The sequence below is a fragment of the Arvicola amphibius genome, chromosome 7 (assembly GCF_903992535.2).
Source record: "Arvicola amphibius chromosome 7, mArvAmp1.2, whole genome shotgun sequence".
Taxonomy (NCBI): domain Eukaryota; kingdom Metazoa; phylum Chordata; class Mammalia; order Rodentia; family Cricetidae; genus Arvicola; species Arvicola amphibius.
Window position 1 is genome coordinate 74,302,185 of NC_052053.1, and position 20,351 is coordinate 74,322,535.

Consider the following 20,351-nt stretch of genomic DNA (forward strand, 5'->3'; position numbering starts at 1 on the left):
CAGTGACAGACTGTCAGCCTTGGAAATATACATACACGTAGCTTTATCCAGACTGAGCAGGTGATATTTAGGAATATATACACATACACATATACATGCATGCATACAGAAACAATTAGGGAAAAAACAGGCCATGAGTTTGAAGGAAAGCATGGAGGTTTATAAAGGAATGCGTGGAGGGGGGGGAAGGCAAGGAAGAAATGTTGTGATTATATTATTCATAGTTTCAAAAATGAAATGAAAAGAAGAAAATTGACAGTTTTTGCCTGAGCCTCATTCAGTTATACTCAGTTCCATGTGGCTTGTGAACCACGGACTGGACCCTGTATGTCCAGACACTCTCACCGTTTCTATATCAACAGCCCTGCACGCTGAAATGACCCCATCACATGACAATATCATATGTAATATTAGAGTGATTTTCCTAACTCCCAACAAACAATGAGAGGCAAAACTCAGTGAACAGTTAGTATATGTCAGGATTTATTTTTAGAAACCGATATGTATATGCATATATCTATATCTATGTTTGTGTGTGTATGTTTGCATATCTCCTCTAGTTAGAGCTATTGCAGGGATTAAATCTAGGGCTTCAATCATTTATGATAAGCAAGCATTCTACCACTGAACCAAAGTTCTAGGCCTATGTGTGTGCAGTATTTTTGTATAAATGTGCACAATTCCATACACAGATGCATGCGCACAAGGACATGAGTTCCCTACACAGAGAAGAAGTCAATGTTTGATGCCTTCCTCTTTTAGCTGTCTACCATTTCTTTCTGAGACTCTCTTTCCCTGAGCCTAGAGCTCATGGGTCCAGCAAATCTGTCTGTCCAGCAAACCTTGAGGATTCTCCTGTCCCTGCTTGTCAAGGCCAGGATTGCAGGGGCAGGTCACCATACCAAGCTGTTTCAAGCATTTGCTAGGGGCAACTCAGGCAAGTGTCTGTGCTGTAAGCACACTACAGGCTTCTTTCCAGTAGCAAGTACACTAACTGCTTATGTAGTCATAGCTGGTTCCTGGCAGGAAGGTTAGTCCCATTTTATAGATGGGGAAAATGAAGAGGGAATCCCACATCCGAGAGCAGCCAGGGGCTCTTCTGTCAGGATGGCTGGTGCACAGGAGGTGCTGGGTTCTCAGTCATTAAGCAAATGTCACCTTGTTTGCTCTCCATCATTTGCTGCTGAGCTGAGACTGGTGGCCGTCCTCATATATCGTTTTCCATGTGATATTAAGCTGGCCTCTGTGGATTCCTATTTATTAAATTTCTCATCTTTCTTCACTTAGCGATTCATTCCCCTGGGACTTTTTAAAATATTTTTAAAGCTGAAAATACAACATTATTTTTGCATCTATAAATCCCAGGGTCTCTTTAAGATTTTATTTTTTTAAAATCTTCAGTCGGCAATATCTGTCCCATAGAAGGGCTCCACCCCATGACATTTTCTCTAGAAGAGAAGCTGACAGTTTGGCTCCGCTGGATAGAGGAGCATTCATAGCTGGTTTAGCCTTGCCTGCCTGACTTTGTCACATTTCTGGGCTCCAAGGGAGAGTCGATTATGGCTTCACCACCCCTAGTGTTCCCCAGAACACCTAGTATGGAACAGGAATCCAGTGCCTGCTGGGTAAACCACCATGGTGACTCACTGCTGTCCCTCCGTGGCTCAAAACTTTGATAGCATCTACAAAAGGGGTTCAATAAAAGCCCCCATAAAATCCCAGATAAACAGATAACACTCACATTGAGCTTGGCCCATCACAGATGGCACACAAGTAGAATGTCTCCTGGGAACTGGTGAGGACACAGCTATGGATTAAGCTGCGTTCAGGGTCAGAGACTGGATCCAATAGAGGATCTGACCTTAAACTTGGTCCCATTAAGTCTTAGCACCTGTCTGGGTGTCTTCTCCTGCAGCTGTGATAAAACACATGAACAAAAGTAACCTAAGGGAGGAGGGGTTTGCCCCAGGCAAACAGGTCCAAGTTGCATCATGGCTGGGAAGTCAAGTCAGGCAGAGCTCATGACAGCCACAGCAAAGAAGCAGAGAGCAACAGAGGAACAGCAAGGAAAGCATGATCAGCTCACTTTCTCCACCTTAAACAGTTCAGGGAATGGTCCCACCCACAATTAAGATGGCTCCTTCCACATCAATTAATGTAATCAAGGTAATCCCCTCACAAGCCTGCCCAAAGGTTCATCTCTCTCCTTGGTGAGTCTGGATCCTGCCAAGTTGAAAATTAACACCAGTTAACACTGTACATTTCCGCCTTAGTTAGGTTTCTATTGTTATGATAAAGACCGTGGACAAAAGGAACTCGGAGAGAAAAGGGTCTATTTCAGTTTCTATGTCCAGGTCATAGTTCACCACCGCCAGGGAAGGCAAGCCAGGAAGTGAAGCAGAGGCCATGAAAGAACATTGCCCTGGCTTGCTCAGCCTGATGCCCTGTGTACTTCAGGACCATTTGCCCAGAGCGGCACCGTCCCAAGTGATCAGGGCCGTCCCACATGAAGCACCAGTCAAGAAAGTGCCCCACAGACCTGCCTACAGGCTGATTTAATGGAGGCCTTTTGTCAGCCAAGATCTCCTCTTCTCAGATATGGCTAGACGTGGGTCAAATCGACAAAAAGCCATTCGGGACACCATCTTTGTATCATTTAAGTTTACATGTAGCAAATAAAATTGTATCTGGATTTTAGATACCTCACAATTTTTACTGAAGGTGTGTCTCGAGGCCCGTTGGGGACATGGTTATATAAGTTTTAAAGCCACCGATCTGAAATTTGTCCTTACCTAGTGCCCCATGTTTCCTGGCACTTGCTTAGAATCTTCCATGCAGCATGTCTGCCCTTAATAAACATCCCATCATGCTCACTGCTGCTTCATAATGCGTGCCCGGTGCAAGGTAACTCCCCCTGGCTTGCTCTTTTTTGACACACTCCTTCTTCCTTTCCCCCACCCTGCCTCCCCACCTCCCCCACCCCACTCTCTGCCTTTTACTATACATTGAGATGTCAGAAGGGGTCTTGGATATAAAAGAGAGCAAGCAGCAGTGGGGGAAAGAAGTTGCTGTCAGTCTCAGCGAATGCTGAGCTAATAGGCCTATTAATAATGAGCTTTATTATAGAAGGGCCGCTTACGTTCATAATTCTCCATATTTGGTGGTTAATACCGTGACATTTATACTGAGCTGAATGGTGTGTGTGTGTGTGTGCGTGTGTGCATGTGCGTGTGCGTGTGTGTGTGTGTGTGTGTGTGTGTGTGCACGCGCGCACATGTGTTTAAAGCCATTAGCTCACTTTAACTCTGAATACAGCTGCAACACTGGCTCAGAATGCGGAATAGTTAAAACAGGCTGCACGCTCGCGTCTCCCCTTTGCCTAATTGTCTCTCAGCCCCCGAAGCATGGGAGACACTGCAGAGGAGATGGACACACAGGTAACCAGGCCTGCCTCTGCCTTTTTCCTTGCAGATGAGGTTGTCAGCCCTGTTCCCCCACTCCTGCCCTGGCAGGCCTGTAAAGCCTAGGATGGGTTGAATCTGATTTGCATCCTAGGACTTCTCATCACTGGATGAGCTGGATTGTGACAGGGCCTAATTAGCACTTCCACCCCCTCTCCTTGCCTCTTTTATATTTGAAGACAAGTGCCTGAGCAATAGGGGAGGTTTAACTAGGCCTAGATTAAGAAGTCTGACTCTGGCTTGTGGGAGTTAGGGAGTTAGGAAGGAGTTGGGTCCAGAAAGAACATGACTATAAGGTCTCAACTTCAAGGCAACCTGCAGAGCAAGTCTGCATTTAGGTGTCCCTGTTCAAGGAGATGGGAGTCTCAGGCAGCTCCCTGCAGAGCGCTCCAGTCTAGCAGCCTGAGAGCTTTTCCCAGTACCCTGCACTGGGATCTCCTCAAAGGAGTCGAGCATCTCAGTCCATGCTACCCAGCCAGAAATCTAGGGAACATAGGACAGCAGAGCAGGGCGGTGTCTGTTATGTCCTGTGGTCCTGCAAGCAAGGGGTCACATCAGTGACTCCACCCATATAATGTGTCTCATCCTCGTGCGATTCACCAAGTTGGTGCAGACTGGAAAAGGGGTCCCCATCTCCCTGGAGCTTATTAGAAGTGCAGACTCTTGTGAGCTAAGAAGATGACGCAGTCAGTAAACTGTTTGCCATGCAATTTTGAGGACCTCAGTTCAGTATTAAGCATATACTACAAGCAAAACAACAACAACAATAACAAAATAGACAAAGGGGCATGCAGCTGTAATCCGAGCAATATAGAGGTAGAGAAATGGGGATTCCTGGTGCTTACTGTCCAGTCAAAATGGCAGAATTGGCGAGCTCCATGTTCAGGGAGAAACTCTGTCACTCACTGATGGAGGGCACCTGAGGAAGACACCCGATGCTGAGCTCTGGCTTCCATGCGCGCTTCTGTACACATGGGCACCCACACTTATACACCAAAATTACAACAAAGAAAGAAATGGAGAATCTTGGGCTGAATTAGAAGCTTTAAAACGCAATAAGCAGGGACAAAGAGGATGGTTCTACTGGCAACATGCTACCTATGCAAGCATGCAAACCTGACTTTGGAACCCTAACAGCTATGCAAAATCAGGGCATGACAGCACTTACACCACAGAGCTGTGGTGTAGAGGGCATAGGACACCTCTAGCCAGCAAGTCTAGAGAAATAAGGAGCCCAAGGCTAGGTCAAATAGTCTTCCTCGAGAGTCATCTGATAGTGACCTCAGACCTCAACACATACCCATATGGGGTGTGTATATTCAAACATCACACATGTACATAGATATACCCCTCCACACATTTACACACACACACACACACACACACACACACACACACACACAGAATCTCTAAAGCCAAGCTACAAAAGACACAACTGGCTTCTCATTGAAAATGAGCTGAATGTGCAAGCCAGCCTCTCCTGGAGTCTCCTGTAACCTGGCTAGACTCATCTCAGTAATGCATGCACCAGGGAACAAAGCTTCACCTGCAACTTCAAAGCCGGGGACACCTCCCTGCCCAAGTGCAAGGTTACATTCTATTCTTCAGACAGGATTTACTCCTATTGGTGTTGCTGTAGGGTCCACCCACATGTGCCCCTGCTGGCTGTAAAAAAAAAAAAAAAAAAAAAAAAAAAAATCAATGGGTTAATGTCAAGGCCTTAGATGCGTATAGAAAGTACCTGACAATTACATAGGTATTTAAAAAAAATACATTCTAGCTCAGTGCTCATATAAGATCAAGCTAGATGAATTTTCTTAATAAGTACTTAAGACATCTTGAGAGCTTCCGGAGCTATTTGGCTGTTCAAACGTTTTCAGTAAGATGGTCTGATGAGGGAAGAGCCACTTTTATCAAATATTAAGCTACTGTAAATTTACTGTAATTGAATAATTTGCCTCTTAGCTTTGGTTCACTACCACTGTAGCAAGATTTCCATCCCTAAGTGATTGCTCCACAGTCTATTTCAATATACGTCATGTCAGGCAAGGCTCATTGGCAGCTCCTTCCGAGATACAGCCATTTCGAAGCTGAGGGACCCTGGAAATGGTCTGGATGATTGACCATAAAGTATGTGCATACTTAGTTATATTAAATCGTGATTAGGGTTTCCACTCCCGGGTTTAAGCTCTGAGCCGTTTGCCGAGCCTCCCTGACTTTTATGGACATGCTAATGTGAATTCCACAGGGCTTTTTATGGGGATCGAAGCAGAGGCAGACCTTTTGGTCCAGGTTGTATCAATATTAAGGGAACGAAGGAAAGAGGACGAGAGAATAGCCAGACATCGGTTGGAAGCAGAGACGATCGATGCCCACATTTATCAACTGTGCCATCGCCCATGAGCCTTGAAAGGGACCAGCACCTTTTCTGATCTCTTAGGAGGCACTAGCAGTAATTTTTATGAACACCTTTTTATTTTTTTAAAATTGTTACGTGTTGGGTACTCATCAATGCGTGCGTGCAGGTGCGTGGCCTGGTGTGGAGCTCAGAGGATAACAGGTCAGGCCTCACTCTCCCATTCTCGGTTTCATTCCCTTGGGAGCAGTTTCTCATTGAACCCGAAGTTGAATTAGCACCCAGCAAGCCCCGAGGAACCTCCTGTCTCAGTCTCTACAGGGCTGCAATTTCAGGCACAATTGTGGTCATGCCCAGCATTTCACATGAGCACTGAAGAATAGAACTTGGGTCCTTGTGGTTTCGGAGCAGACAGTCTTACCCACTCAGAATCCTTTACCCAAGCTAGCAGAAAGGCAGGACCTATGACTCTAGACCTGACACATCAATCACCCCCATCCCAGACTAGTCGGCTCTTTCTTTTCAATCAAACTCCTATCCATCTGTCAAAACCCAGGTCAAAAGCATGTCTCTGCATTGAAATGAAATTAGACCCCTGAGCTAACAGAAAAGGCAAACAGATTGTACATTTGGAAGACATACAAGAGAAGACCATATCTAAAGATTCCTACCCACAGTGAGCAAACATCTTAACGTCTAGCAGGCTTCGTCTGTAAGATACAGCCCAACCATTCTTATATGGATCGGGCTCTATCATGTCAGTCTAAAGAGAGAGGCTTCCCTGAACTCCTACCTACTGGGCTATAAGTAGAGAGCCCAGGCCAGCCATACCCATGCTCCAATTCCCTCCTCCCACACTGGGTAAGAACCCTGTGTCCTTTCAAGCCACTAGGTTTGTTGATTCGATGTAAGTGACTCAGATAACAACAAAACAAATACCAATGATTAGAAATGTGTGGGATTCCCAGGTACATCAGAGCTTAAGCCACGGAAACCATTGCTAGAAAAGCTGTCGCTTTCACCTTGGGATAAAAACAGTAGGCAAGATTCACATGTGGTCCAGACACTGTCAATCACGATGAAAAGTACAACTCTTGGGGAGAAGGTAGAACTCAGCCACCACTTTGATGTGATCACCTCACATCATGTGCTGTCGGGCAGGGATGGGCCGCTAAGAAGGCTGCATGAGCTGCCTGTTGACTTCCCCTCTTCTTCGGACAGCCAGTTCTGCATGCATTGAGGCGGTATATATCAATATTTTTAATTTGCTGGCTTCCAGGAACACAGTATAGTTTCAGGGACAGTGGGGAGACCCAAGTGCCCTGCAAATGTAAATTTGTTTGTTTGGGGTTTTTTTTTTTTTGTAATTTGTGGTTAAAATTGCTTCTTCCTGCTCATGCATTCCCATTCATCCCACTGTTTTATTCTTAAATATAATCATCCTTATTTTATAGATGAGGAAACTGGGTCACCAGGATCTGAGCTCTTTGAATTAAGAACAGTAACAGAAGCAAATCCTGCTTCCAAGAGTTAGTGGTCTCTGTACTATATATATACACAGGTGTCAATGACAGATGGACAGACAAAAATAGGTGCACACCTAAGCATACATGCACAGTTACCTTTATTCTTAGTTTTGCAGGCTTATTTTCCATTCTTTCCTCACTCCAGTCTGATAGTAACCACCTCCTCCCATTGTGTCCCACTGGGAAGATTCATGGGACAGAAGTTCATGTGAAAATCACACAGGTTTACTTACGGACACAAGGACTTCAACATAAACAGAAGGCAACTCACTGGGCACACTAGGAACTGGGCACTGGACACATATGTTAGAGATAAGATAGCAAACAAAACTGGGCATCACACTCAGCCACTGTTGAGAGCAGTCGTGACTTGATTATCCACATGTATGGACATTAGCTGTGATGATGGAGCAAGATCGCCTGCTCTGCCAGACCCCAGAGCTTCACTGTGGACAGGGCTGATCCGCCACACTTCTTATTATTGAGAACTGGCATTTGGAATGCTTGTCCTTCCCCTACCAGCCCAGTCTAAACCAGAGATGCCATTTGAAGATTGGTGCAGACGAAAGCCTGGCCTCTGACTCTCTGAAGTCTTGAAGGACCTTTCTCTGATTTAATCACCTTACCTTTGGTGAAAGCACCATCTAGTCCCGTGAATTTGTTCATTCAATCCAGGGAAGATGGCCTGATCCTTCCGTGTGTCTCACAAGGTCACTAAGTCTGGGTCAGAAGTAGCGAAAGCGGGTCTAGGCTTTGACTTCCACCAAGGGGAGGCAGCTGTTTGGTAGCTGCATTGTGTCCCCAGTGCCCAGGTTTCTGGTCTGTTCTGTCCCTCCCTGTCCCACCTCTGCTAGGCTTGTGTCTTGATTAGCTATCCTCTATTGGCTGCATGCCAAACTCAGTGTCTCCTAACTTGCCTTCAGCTACCACTTCCTTCTCCCTTGGGAACATGCAAGTCACAGGCCACCCTCCCTTACCTTAGCTTCTCAATGCTGCCCCTCAAGGAGGATGAACATCAGTATCTCTCCCCACTCCTAATAACATCCCAGGAGCCCAGCATCTGACGCTCTCCCATCAGTGCATGTACAGCACCATGTACTGTACCCCGGGGCACCCCTGCCTCTGCAGCTCCTGTCATCTGCCTGAAGGTCCCCCTGCCTCCCTTCCACACCCACCTCAAACCCCACCCTGCCGCCAGACTCCTCTTCAACAGAAACATTCAGGAAAGACTTGACACGGAAACTTTGCTCTCTGGAAACATGCTTCTTCTCTACCTTGGGTTTTTCTTTAACCGCCGTGGGTTCTGCGCTTGTGGCCACTCTTGCAGGTATCCCTATCTTTCTCTCTCATTGCTGCAGCGACTTGGCCACAGTCCGCTAGTGTCTGATTGCCAGCACCAAGGCGAGTGAATCAGGGATGAGTGAATGTGTTTCTGCAAAAGTCTGCTCTGAGTGCTCACCCTTCTAGGCTTCAAAGGCTTTACTGTGACTCAACAGAATGCTTCCCAGTGGATCTCGCTGTCTGCTACCAAACAGTAGAAGCATTTGCTTCACATTTATTTCTAATGACACTGAACTGGGCGATAGGAGGAAGGACCCAGGGCACAATTTCTACTGCTAAATATTTCAGCGGGTGCCTCTTGGTTAAGGGTTGAGATGAAAGTGTGGCTTCAGGCAAATTAACAGAGGCAAAAAGACATTTAAGAGCATACAGCTCTGGAGAAAGGACCCAGTGCTGTCCTGGATGGAGAACCTGGGAGAAGGACAATAGATCATAGAACAAAGGAGTGCCCGAGAGCCCTGGACTCCAGGCAGGGACCGGGGCACCTGGAGGAGAGACACTGTTCTCACAGACAGAGCATCAGCTGCTCTCAGGACACTCAACAGCCTTCATACATGGCACAGGTCCAAGGCTGCCCATACGCCAATAAATCTGCGGACCAGGAGTGAGTGCTTCCTAGGTGACCTACAGCAGAATTCTACAACCGCATGGTATCCCTCCCTCCCTCCCTCCTTCTCGCTCTCTCTCTCCCCACTTTCAGTGGTGTTTTCTTTTCTTGCTTTCTCTCTTCCCTGGGCTTTTTCACTTCCCCGAATCTAGCCAGGCTGGATCCAGCTGTGGACACATTACTTTCTCACATCCCAGCAAAGCTCATCAGGGATGGGATCTGTATACTGGGGCAGAAAGGGCCTGGCTGGACTCTGCCCTCTGAGTTCCAGGTAACACAGTGACTCCTTGGATTTCCAGACTGGGACATAGATTAAATGGACTATAAGGGTTCATTCCAGGTGAAACCAGTTGTTAATGTTCTTGGTCCTTGGGGTTTTGAACATGAACAGGGAACAGAAGAAAAAAGAAAGACCAATGGAACTGCCCAGAGGAGGCCACAAAGTTCTGGGCATTCGGGAATGGGGAATGAGGGGTACAGGCCAAGGTATAGGAGCTGGGAGCTTGCTTCTGACCCAGCCCTGACCTGGGCTAAGTGGCTCTCTTTCCACAATGGCCTTCAATTCCTAGAACACGTCTAGCTTTGTGTGGAGCTCTGTGCTGACCTCCGTAGTGATTAGACTCATTTACCTTCTCCCCAGCAGAGTATAAGGAAGGTTTCTTGTCGACATCCTTACCAGCATCTGTTTCTATTTGCTTGATGACCGCCATCTAATTGCAGGAGGTGGGGGATGGACTATTGGTGTGCTTCTCCTATCCACTCCTGTCAGAACCTCCTGCCACCATGATGCTCCTCCTCACTCCAGGCCCACAACCTAGATCAACATAGACATCTACCAGGAACTGAGATAGGGGATTTCCCTCCGATCTTGGGTCCCTGTATCAGGAAAAAAAAAAAAAAACTGATGTCACCTCATGCCTCCTCACGTCATCTCAGTGCACACTGTGCACATTCTGTAATGTTCTGAAGGGTTAGGCTTCCATGCTCAGAAGCGATTCTCTGAGGTTATTAGTTTTGGTGGGCTAACTGGGTTCTGTTGTCATGAACTACTATGCCTAGGAGCTACTTACTGAGTCCTCTGTCCTGTGCTTGTTAAGTTGCTGCTTGGTGCCTTCAGGAAGAAGTCCATGGAGCACACGGAGTTTCTCTGGCATGTCCTCCTGTCCCACTGCGGCTCTGTGGTTCACTTCTTTCTCTGCTCCCTGATATGCTTGTGGACATGTTCCCGAAATCAGTGGAGGTAGAATAAGCGAACGTAAGCCATGCTCATAAAATGAGTTAAGGAACATTCAGTAATGAGCTAAGTCCCGTGGTAGCAGATTCTAAACCAGAAGAGAAAAGGAATTGTAGAGGCAGAATTAGAAGTGGGAAGCAGCCTCAGCACTGCTGAGTGTCTCTCTAAACTCGGGCTGCCAAGAAAGGTCAGAAGTAAGTGCTAGCCCACGAAATTCTCCACAGCTGTCGCTCACCATTGGGGAAACCATTTGCCTGTGAGTTAACACAGATGATTGCATTTAGATGGCCTCAGTGAAGGGTCCTCAAGTCCTAAGGCATCCCTATTTATTTATTCTGAACGAAAGTTCAAGATTAAAATGCAGTTTTCCTGATGAGTTCTAGTGTTGAATCAACTGGATGTAGGAGTTTATGGTCTCATTCTTTTTTTAAGACCTTTTCTTTTTTGAGGGTTTCATATACTCAGTCCAGTCTGGAACTTGCTATGTATCTGTGAATGACTTTGAGCTAAGTCCCTGCTTCTACCTTCCTGGTCCTGGGACCATATCTGTGCCCCATTACACCATGACTAAGAGCTCAGGTTTTGGGTTGAATTAGAGGAACAGAGTCTATCCAAGTAGTTACACACCAGAGAGCGACACTGGCAAGACCCATTGGTCATGTAGCTCAGCAGCCATCAGCGTGGTTTCTCTGAAGCCTTCATCCAGCTTCAAACACTGAGGCTTGGCTGTCTCTCTGGTCTTGCTAATACTGAGCTTACACTAAGAGTAGTACGATAAATTCTAGAAGAGCAAACCATCCTGCTTGGGGAGGGCTCAGGCTCCAGCGAGTCCCCAGAGACGCAGCACTATGCCCACTGACATCCGGTCATCCAGTGGACATGCACACCTTACACCATCTGTTTCTAGTGCAACTAATCCAGGGTGTGGCCCAGGGTGGGACGAGAAGCCAGCTAAGCAGGTCAGGGTTCTCAGCATCTACTGTGAGCACATGGGAAGCCTATTCAGAAGATGGGTAGCTGAGTTCCTTTAACCTTTCCATATGGAAAAAAAAATGTCCATAAATGGAAAGAGAATGAGTTTCATGGTCTGCCAGCTTGAGCTTATACTCTTTGTCCACCTGCCATTACTAATTTGCTTTTCATCTCTGTGCGGTGAGAATAAACTTCTGGCTGGCAGTTTGTCTACTCTGGGTGCTATCCTCAATTAATGCTTGTCACATATTTAGAAAGGGAAAAAAAGAAAGGAAAGGAAAGGAAAGGAAAGGAAAGGAAGGAGAGAAGGAAGGAAGGAGGGAGAAATTGGAGGGAGAGGAGGAAGAGAGGGAGAGAGTAATATGGGAAGAGGGGAGGAAGAGGGAGGGAAAAAGGAGGGAGAAAAAGAGGAGAGAAAGAGAGGAAAGAGAGAAAGAAGAGACTACTCCTTACTTTTCCACTCTCCACTGTCAGAATCCCACCAGTTTCTCCAACCCAACGTATCTCGTCTCCCAATTACCGGCTTTCGCCGACTCTGTTAGCAACTCTAAGCCACATCATTAAAAGTGGGGAAGGTGATGCCTACCTCCAGGGACCTACAAGGAAGACACGGATTCTACAAAATTCTGTAAATTCAGTGAGATGCTACGTGGTTCTGAAGCACTGAGTTGATATTGATTTGCATAGTCTAAGAAAACTCTGATTTCCCAATGGGCCTGAGCTCTGGAGACGGCGTCTCCTGCATTCCTTCAGCGGGGTTGAGAATCGCTTTTAACGAGACAAGATTTAAAATAAAAATTAACAGGGAAAATGATTAACAAACATGGTAAATAACCAAATGCTAAGTTTAATTACTTTGCATATATTCACAGAAAAGAGAAAACTGTGAATTATAAAGGGGTGGGACTTGTCAGGATCTTTTTTTTCCTTTTGAGGGGGACCTGCTTGGCAGCAGGAAACAAAAGACTTTACCAGGTGAAGAAACAAATATATAGGAAGTTAGGATGTCTGAGTGAAAAAACCACCCCGACAAAGGATTCGCAGAGCCAGAGGAAGAACAGAGTGAAGGGTTACCATGAATACATGGGGCTGACAAGATGGCTCACTGGGTAAAGATGCTTGCTGCCAAATGTGGTGACCTTAGCTCAGTCTCTGGGACCAACACTGGGACAGGTGAAACCTGCAAGTTTTTTTTCTGACCCCTACAAATGTGGTGTGGCATGAACGTGTACTCAGAGAAACACACACACACACACTAGACAAGCAAACAGCTAACTAACTAACAAAATACAAGCATGTAATGATAAGTTCATCGACACAGATCTCTGAGGACAACAATGGAGAAGAAGGGCCCTAGAAAAGTTCCCATAAGCATCTTCGCCTCACCTTGACCACCACTTCCGACTCTCTGCACAAGAAAAACACGTTATTCTGATTGCAGGAGGAGGTCGGGGGCTTGGTTTGTGTAGCACCCCAGATGGTAGGCTCGTCTCCTGCACCCATTGTCTGTCACCGTTTCCTTCATGCACAGCCTTTCTCTTTGCCCCTGGCCAAGGCCACGTAGAAAGTATTCATAGTAATGGCACCTGTGCCCCAGAGGCCTCCTATTGACCGGACATGTGGACTATGGAAAATCATGATGCATTACCTACATGTCAACGCGGGCAAGAGGTGATGCCAATGCCTGTCCTTGGGTTGAAAATAATTCCCAGATGAAAGGGAAATTCCCAGGTGCATGTGACTGCCCAGGAAAGGACAGGAATCACTAAAACCAAGAGTTCCTCCTCACAAGTCAGGAGCCTGCTTACCTTCCAGGCCAGTTCTTTCGTTTTAACCTCCACCAAACTGCTTTTCTCCCAAAACTGGGCCCCTGTTTACCAGCAGTTTGAGGTTCACGGTGTTTTACTACGGCAAGCATGAAACGCTCTACCTCCATCCCCTTGGTTTTTCTTCTTTTAAATTTTTTTTTCTGATTTTGAAAAATACGTTTTTATTTGAGATAGTTTTATATTGCTTTCCTATTTCCCTTTCCTCCCTCCATTCCTGCCTAACTACTCTCCCCAGCTCTCTAGTTGATAGCCTCCTTTTCTTTCATTAGGGTTACACTTACATATGTATTTATGCATATGCACACATTCACACAATCTTCTGAATCCACTTTGTTGTGTCTGTGGTTTTAGGACCAACCACTATGAATTAAGCAACCAACAAGGAGTCTCATCTTTGGGAAGTTAACTTCCCCTCCGAGTCGTCATTGACTGCCTATAGTTCTTTGTCTGGGGGTGGAGCCCCGAGAAATCTCATCTGTCCACATTAGCGTTATCCATTGATATTGCCATTGCTCTGGTCTTGTTTATGCAGCCATTTCTAGAAAACCACAGGCAAGCTCAAATATGATGATAGGCAATCTGGTGGGTGAAGACATAAATCACAAACAATCTCACACCAGTTTGGAATTATGATTAATAGAATGGTTGTTTATTTAAAGGGGAAAAACTTACAGATCACTGTCCCAGACAACAGCCCTCTGCGCAATCAGGAAGGGAGCCTAGTCACCCAAAGTGGAGCCAGAAGCCAGAGAGTGAGTGGAGGGCAGTTGCTGCTTTTTTAAAGAAGGAGAGACCACACCTCAATGGGCTGGTATCTCAGCAGCTATTGGCTGAAGGAGCAGAAGGAGCTCCCTCAACAGGTGGGAACAGGAACAATTCATCAATTTATGTTCCTTACTACATAGTGACTCTAGTTTATGTCAAGTTGACAAACAATAAAAAATGCCAAAACAACAACAAAAACAAAGCAGACAAAAATCCCCTAATCAACCCAGACAAATCTTTAGGTATATATGGGAGGAAATTTCTAGATTAGATTAAATATGCCAGACTAAATAAAAAAGGAAAAGTATAGTCTAAGAAAAGTATGTTAGAAGCAGAAATGAGGACCTAGGTTTCCCCTTAGCAGAGATGGCTGTGGTGGTTGCTTATTGTACATCTAGGTTCACACACAAAAGAAAGGGTCAGTGTTTGATATTCACTAGACCTTATCTTCTGCCTTAGGGGAAAAAATAAGGAAAACAGACAAGGCCATTATAATGGCTGACTTCAAGTAAATTTAGAATTACCATCCAGTGGATCACTCTGTCTATAAGGATATTCCCTGAATGGTGTAAATAAAGAGACAAGACCTACCCTGAATGTGGGAGGTGCCATCCTATGGCACTGGGGTCCCAGTCTGAATAAATTAGGAGAAGGTGAACCACACACCAACATTCATCTATGTTCTTCCCTGCAGATGCCATGTGACCAGAAGTCTCAGGCTCCTGTTGCCGTGACTTCCCCACCATGATGGACTAGACCTCCAATCTGTGAGCCAAAACAAACCCTTCCTTAAGTTGTTTCTGTCAAGTACATAGTTACATTAGCAAGGTGATTGCTGGACCAGCCACCCGTCAAAAGATGCAAATGAACACAATTCTTGCTAAATGTTAGCTTAGGGTCAACCAGTTCCCATTATTACATAATGCAAGTATTCCTAACACTACATTTAATTAACAGGTGTACAGATAAACTGGCATTTTTATCCCCCTTTAAATATCGAAAATTAATTGAGGAAACCAAGCATTCTAAAATGTGGATAATTAAACAAATATGCTATATAAATGACTTGTAGACCTGAAGGGGATGCAGTGGTATTGTCCAGCTATTAGCATTTCAATAGAGCATCTTCCTCCTGGTTTGGAGTGTGCAGAGACCAGTCAGCCACTGTCAAAGGGGCAAGCAAAAGAGAACTCGAACAAGCCAAGCTGCTTCCTGGAGAAAAAAAATCACATTTTTGTCTTTGTCTACCTTTCTGCTAGCTAGGGAGAGATAACCTGGGTTTGTTTGGAACAACCAGCTCTTGGGCATCTTGGCTTCAGAGGGGTGATTGCTTTATACCTAGAAGACTTGTCTTAGACGGAGCTATCAACTTGACATAGCCTGGAGTCATCTGAGAAAAGTGTCTGCTGAGGTATCGCCTAGATCAGATGGACCTGTGGGCATATCTGTAAGGAACTGTTTTGAGCATAAGATGCAGGGTCCCATCCACTGTGGGTGGCACCATTCCCTGAGCAAGTGATCTTGTGCTGAATTAGGGAGCTAACTGAGTAAAAGCAAGCAAGCTAGCAGGCAGCATTCCTCAATGGCTCTGCTTGAGTTTCTGCCATTGCTGCTGTGGGTAAGAGACTGTGACCTGGAGGTGTATGCCACGTAACTTCTTTCCTCCATGGTCTGGATATTTTTTATCACAGCCATAGCTTGACACAGAGCAGGGATACTGTGCACGTTCAACTCTGGTCCAATGGATGAAAACTGGCTTCTGATCATGGAACAGGATACTGCGATTCCCTTTTTATCTTTAGTTTGTGGCCTGTTGAATTGAATTTAGGTAGAAATACAGGAAATGTTAATCAGCTAACTCGACGTAACTACCTGCATTAAGCTAGACTCACAAGCATACAAGTCTCAAAACAGCCCATGACAACTCTGATCCTAGACAGACATCACATGTCATCTTTAGATGTCACCCACACCACCCAAAGCCCAGAACAGCTCCAGTGCACAATGTTCCACCATCAGAATTGTTTCTTAGACTTTGAGGTTTCCCTCAGCTTCCCTTCTTTGCTTTCTTTGATTTCTCAGATATTACTAAGGAAGGAAAGTTATGCTGAATGACTCCCGTGCCCTCCTGGGGATTTAAGCAGTCTCAGTCACTTTACCATGGCTGATGTCAGCAGGGTCTGAGTCCCAGCTGCTTAGCAGAAAGGCTGGGGAAGATCTGGGCTGATGCCCACACCATGTCAGCCATGTGCATCCTAGCCGTGTGCTTCTACCAATGAGGTCACCATGTCTCTGCTCTCGGTCCTATGACCTTTCACATAGAAGGATGCACAGTTCTCGTGTCAGTACATTCCATTGCTGCACAGAACATCCCAAATTAACCCGCAGATGTGTTTGGATTCAAATGATGGCTGCTGTGGAATAAACCTTCTGTACAGCATGAAGATGTATTACTCTCAGTGTTAATAAAAAAAGTTATTGGTGGATAGTTACACAGGATTTTCAAGGCAGAGAGAATGTTGAAAAGAAAGGCAGAGTTTGAGGAGTCTTGAACTGACACAGAGAGAAACAAGATGAACTTACTGTGTTGAAAGAAGTTACTGCCACATGGCAGAGAGAGAGTTAGCTAGTAATAAACCTGAGCTATTGGTCGAGTATTTATAGCTAACAAAAAGTCTCCATGTTGATTATTTAAGGAGCGGCTGGTGGAACAGATATGATTGGCAGTCTAGATGGAAAAGTGTGCCTACAGATGGCACAGATAGCATCTTGCATTTATCATGAGCAATGACTTTTTTTGGCTTTTTCTAGACAGGGTTTCTCTGTGTGTTTTGGAGCCTGTCCTGGAACTAGCTCTTGTAGTCCAGGCTGGCCTCAAACTCCCAGAGATCCGCCTGCCTCTGCCTCCCGAGTGCTGGGATTAAAGGCGTGCGCCACCGCTGCCCAGCAAGCAATGGTATTTAAAGAAAACTTTGCTCCCCTCTTTTAACACACAGTGGTGTGACTCAGGATCCGTTGAGTGTCTCTCAGTGAAAGCAAAAATGCTTTGGCAGGTAGAAGGGGACTGTGAGATGGAATTGGATTTGTACTGAAGACAAGAAGGCTGAGGCTCCTTGAGGTTGGCAGGCTACCAAGATTCAGGACCAAGTGGAAGCTAAGCAAGTCGCCGTGGTAACGTGTGGCTTGGAGTGGGGCAACAGGCTCGACGTGGTTCCAAGTGATGAGTTCTGAAGTTGATCATTCCCAATCACAGACACAATGGGGTGCGAGCAGACCACAGACATTGTGTTCTTTAACTTGATGATTTTAGCCAGTACTATAGGAGACCTGCGGTTACTAAGAAGTCACTGAACCTCCAAATGAGAGCTGAACTATCTACATTGGGTCCAGAGGTCCATCTCTTTTCCTAAACAGATGTAACCCCCCAGAGAGAGAGAGAGAGAGAGAGAGAGAGAGAGAGAGAGAGAGAGAGAGAGAGAGAGAGAGGGAGAGAAAGGACACAAGATTAAGTTCTGGTGTTCCAGGACAACTATAAGTGGTCTCGGGGAAGAGCAGTCCTCCGCCGCAGTTCATGCTAATATCTTCAGACTGAAGAATAGCCTTGAAATTCCTCTGCAAATTCTCAGAACCCTAACGCACAGCTTGAACCCCAAAGTAGCAGATGTGTTGATGTAGTGTAAATGTACAAAGAGCAGCCTTCAAGAATCCAATCAAATGCGTGCAAGCTTAGGAATAGTATAACTCAAAACCCAACAGCATCCACTGCTAGGGCACCGTGCTCACCCACACGCCTACGACATCCAAAGGGCCCCGCTTCTATCACCAAGGTATATGGGCCCTGTTCGTAATTTCCCATAATTCAACATCCAATTTATTTTACTACCCACCTCACAGATAATTCATAGATAGAGTCTTGAAAATTTGATATGATTCATTTCCTTCCTAAGGAACAGAAGACTTTCTGCCTAATTTTCTCTCAGTTTTACATTCAATTTATTTTACAGTCCATGTCATGCAGAGAGGGTAGATGGAGCCTTGAAAATGCAATTTGATTTGAAAGGTAGCAAACACGAGGTTAGAGATGAATATCAAGTCAGTTACACATTCATTCAACAAAGGTGTGCGAGTGACGTCCTTCATTGTCCACAACATAGTGGTAGAGTGTTCAGAAATGAACTTGCCATTGGCTGCAGCCTGGAGCAGAATACAGGGCATGCACGAAAGGTGAGTGTCTGTCCAGATCTCCATTGATGTCTGGTGCTCGTTGTACATTTCAAACACCCAGTCTTAATGTGATAGCCAGAGAACAAGGGCCGGCATGCCCATTTCCCTGATGAGAATGTTCTTAGATTCATTCATTAAGGACACACGGAGTGAAACAATCTTCATGGCCCCATGTCACTGTGATACAATACCCACAGACTTCAGTATATGCCACACTTTCAGGTTTTTTTGACTACTAAAACTATATATTTATAGTGTCAATGTAATATTTTGCCGAATGTATTTATGGTGAAGTGATTAAATCAAGCTAATTAATACATGCCCATCACCACCCATACTTAGCATTTTAAGGCGAGAGCATTTAAGATCTTTCTTCACATTCTTCATGTATCCAGAATATTATACTAGTGACCGTCACCATGCTGGGCAGCGACTCTCCAGGGCTAGGTCCTACCTTCTACCTAAACACTGAACCCTTTAATTCAAATCACAGGATATTTCTTTCCAGTGACTTACCTGCTGAGTAGAAAGCAACCCATTTTAAAGGGTTAAAGCCTGGGAGAGGGGAAGTGCATATGTGAACTTGCCAGGGAGTTGGTTAGAAGAGAAGGTTTTGGTACTTCAAGACCTCAAGACCCTGAGAGATGATGATAATGGTGATGATGATGGTGGTGGTAGTGGTGGTGATAATGATGATAATGATGATTATGATGATGATGGTGGTGATTGATGGTGGGGGTGGTGGTGATGATGATTATGATGATGATGGTGGTGATGGTGGTGGTGATGATGATGATGATTATGATGATGATGGTGGTGATGGTGGTGATGGTGATGATGATGATGATTATGATGATGATGGTGGTGATGGTGGCAGTGGTGGTGGTGGCAATGGTGGTGGTGGTGGTGTGTGTACACATGTGACTGGATCATTGCTTCCAAACCCTGAGTTTTTCTGTATCTCCTTCTATAGAAGATAATATTCCTGCAACCCTGATAGCAGTTTGATGGGAAGTCAACTTGAAACGTTATTTGGGTTGCTGTGTAGTGAAGGGAGCTTGGGTACCTCTATTTCCTAGTTGGTTCATTTAATGTGTGATGCTGGGGATGTAACCCAAGTCCACATGAGTGCTAGCTCATCTCACCTTCTGAGCTGGGAGGCCACCCCTTGGACTTTAGCTTGTCCCCCAGGTCCCACACAACCCCAGGCTTTTATCATGTCATCAGCATAATCTGTAAGATCTCTCCTCCCTGTTGTGGAGAGTTCTCGGTCTTTCTTCAAGTAGCTAATATTTTAACCAAATTTCAAGTTAACTAGGATTAAATAAAGAAATGAATAGCGAATTCAAATGTCATACCCATTAACTCCTTGCTTGTGTGTTTCTGTGGAGAGTCACCTCGCAGCATTCTACCTTGGCTGAGAAATAAGAGTTTAATATCCTGAACGTCCTGCGCCATTTTCTTTTTGACATCGCCTAAGTTAATAGAAGTTTTCTCCTGCCAGTTTCTTCCCTGGCTCTGTGAGATTTTACATTCTCTCCTTCCAGGGCAGCATGTGGAGAAAGTGAAGAACATTCTGTCAGTGCAGGTGAAGGCAGCTTAGCTCTGATAAGTCATCAGCCCAGTGTGGATACTTCCCATCTCTTTGCACATAAGTGTCCCAGAGGGATGTGCATCCCCTCAATAGGAAGGTGGTCCTGCGATCACGGGCATGCAGTCTGTGTTAGCTTGTCTACTGCAGGCAACAGCTTGCCTACTTTGATGCTAAGAGGAAGAAAGAGGACTTTATAGGACCCAGAGTCTTTCATGGTGAAGCATGCTTGTCTCTCTCCTTGGAGCCCCACTTTCCTCTAGAAAGGGCTCAAATGCTTGTTGGCCTCACTACGAGCTGAACGTGCAACACTGCTGAGAGAAGCCTGCATCTCTCCCGAGATGAAAGAGGAAGACAGCATACGCTTCATATCCAACATGACCACACCCTCTGCTCCCAGCTCCAGAATGGAGCTGACCTCCGGGAGTCAACATTATACTCTTTC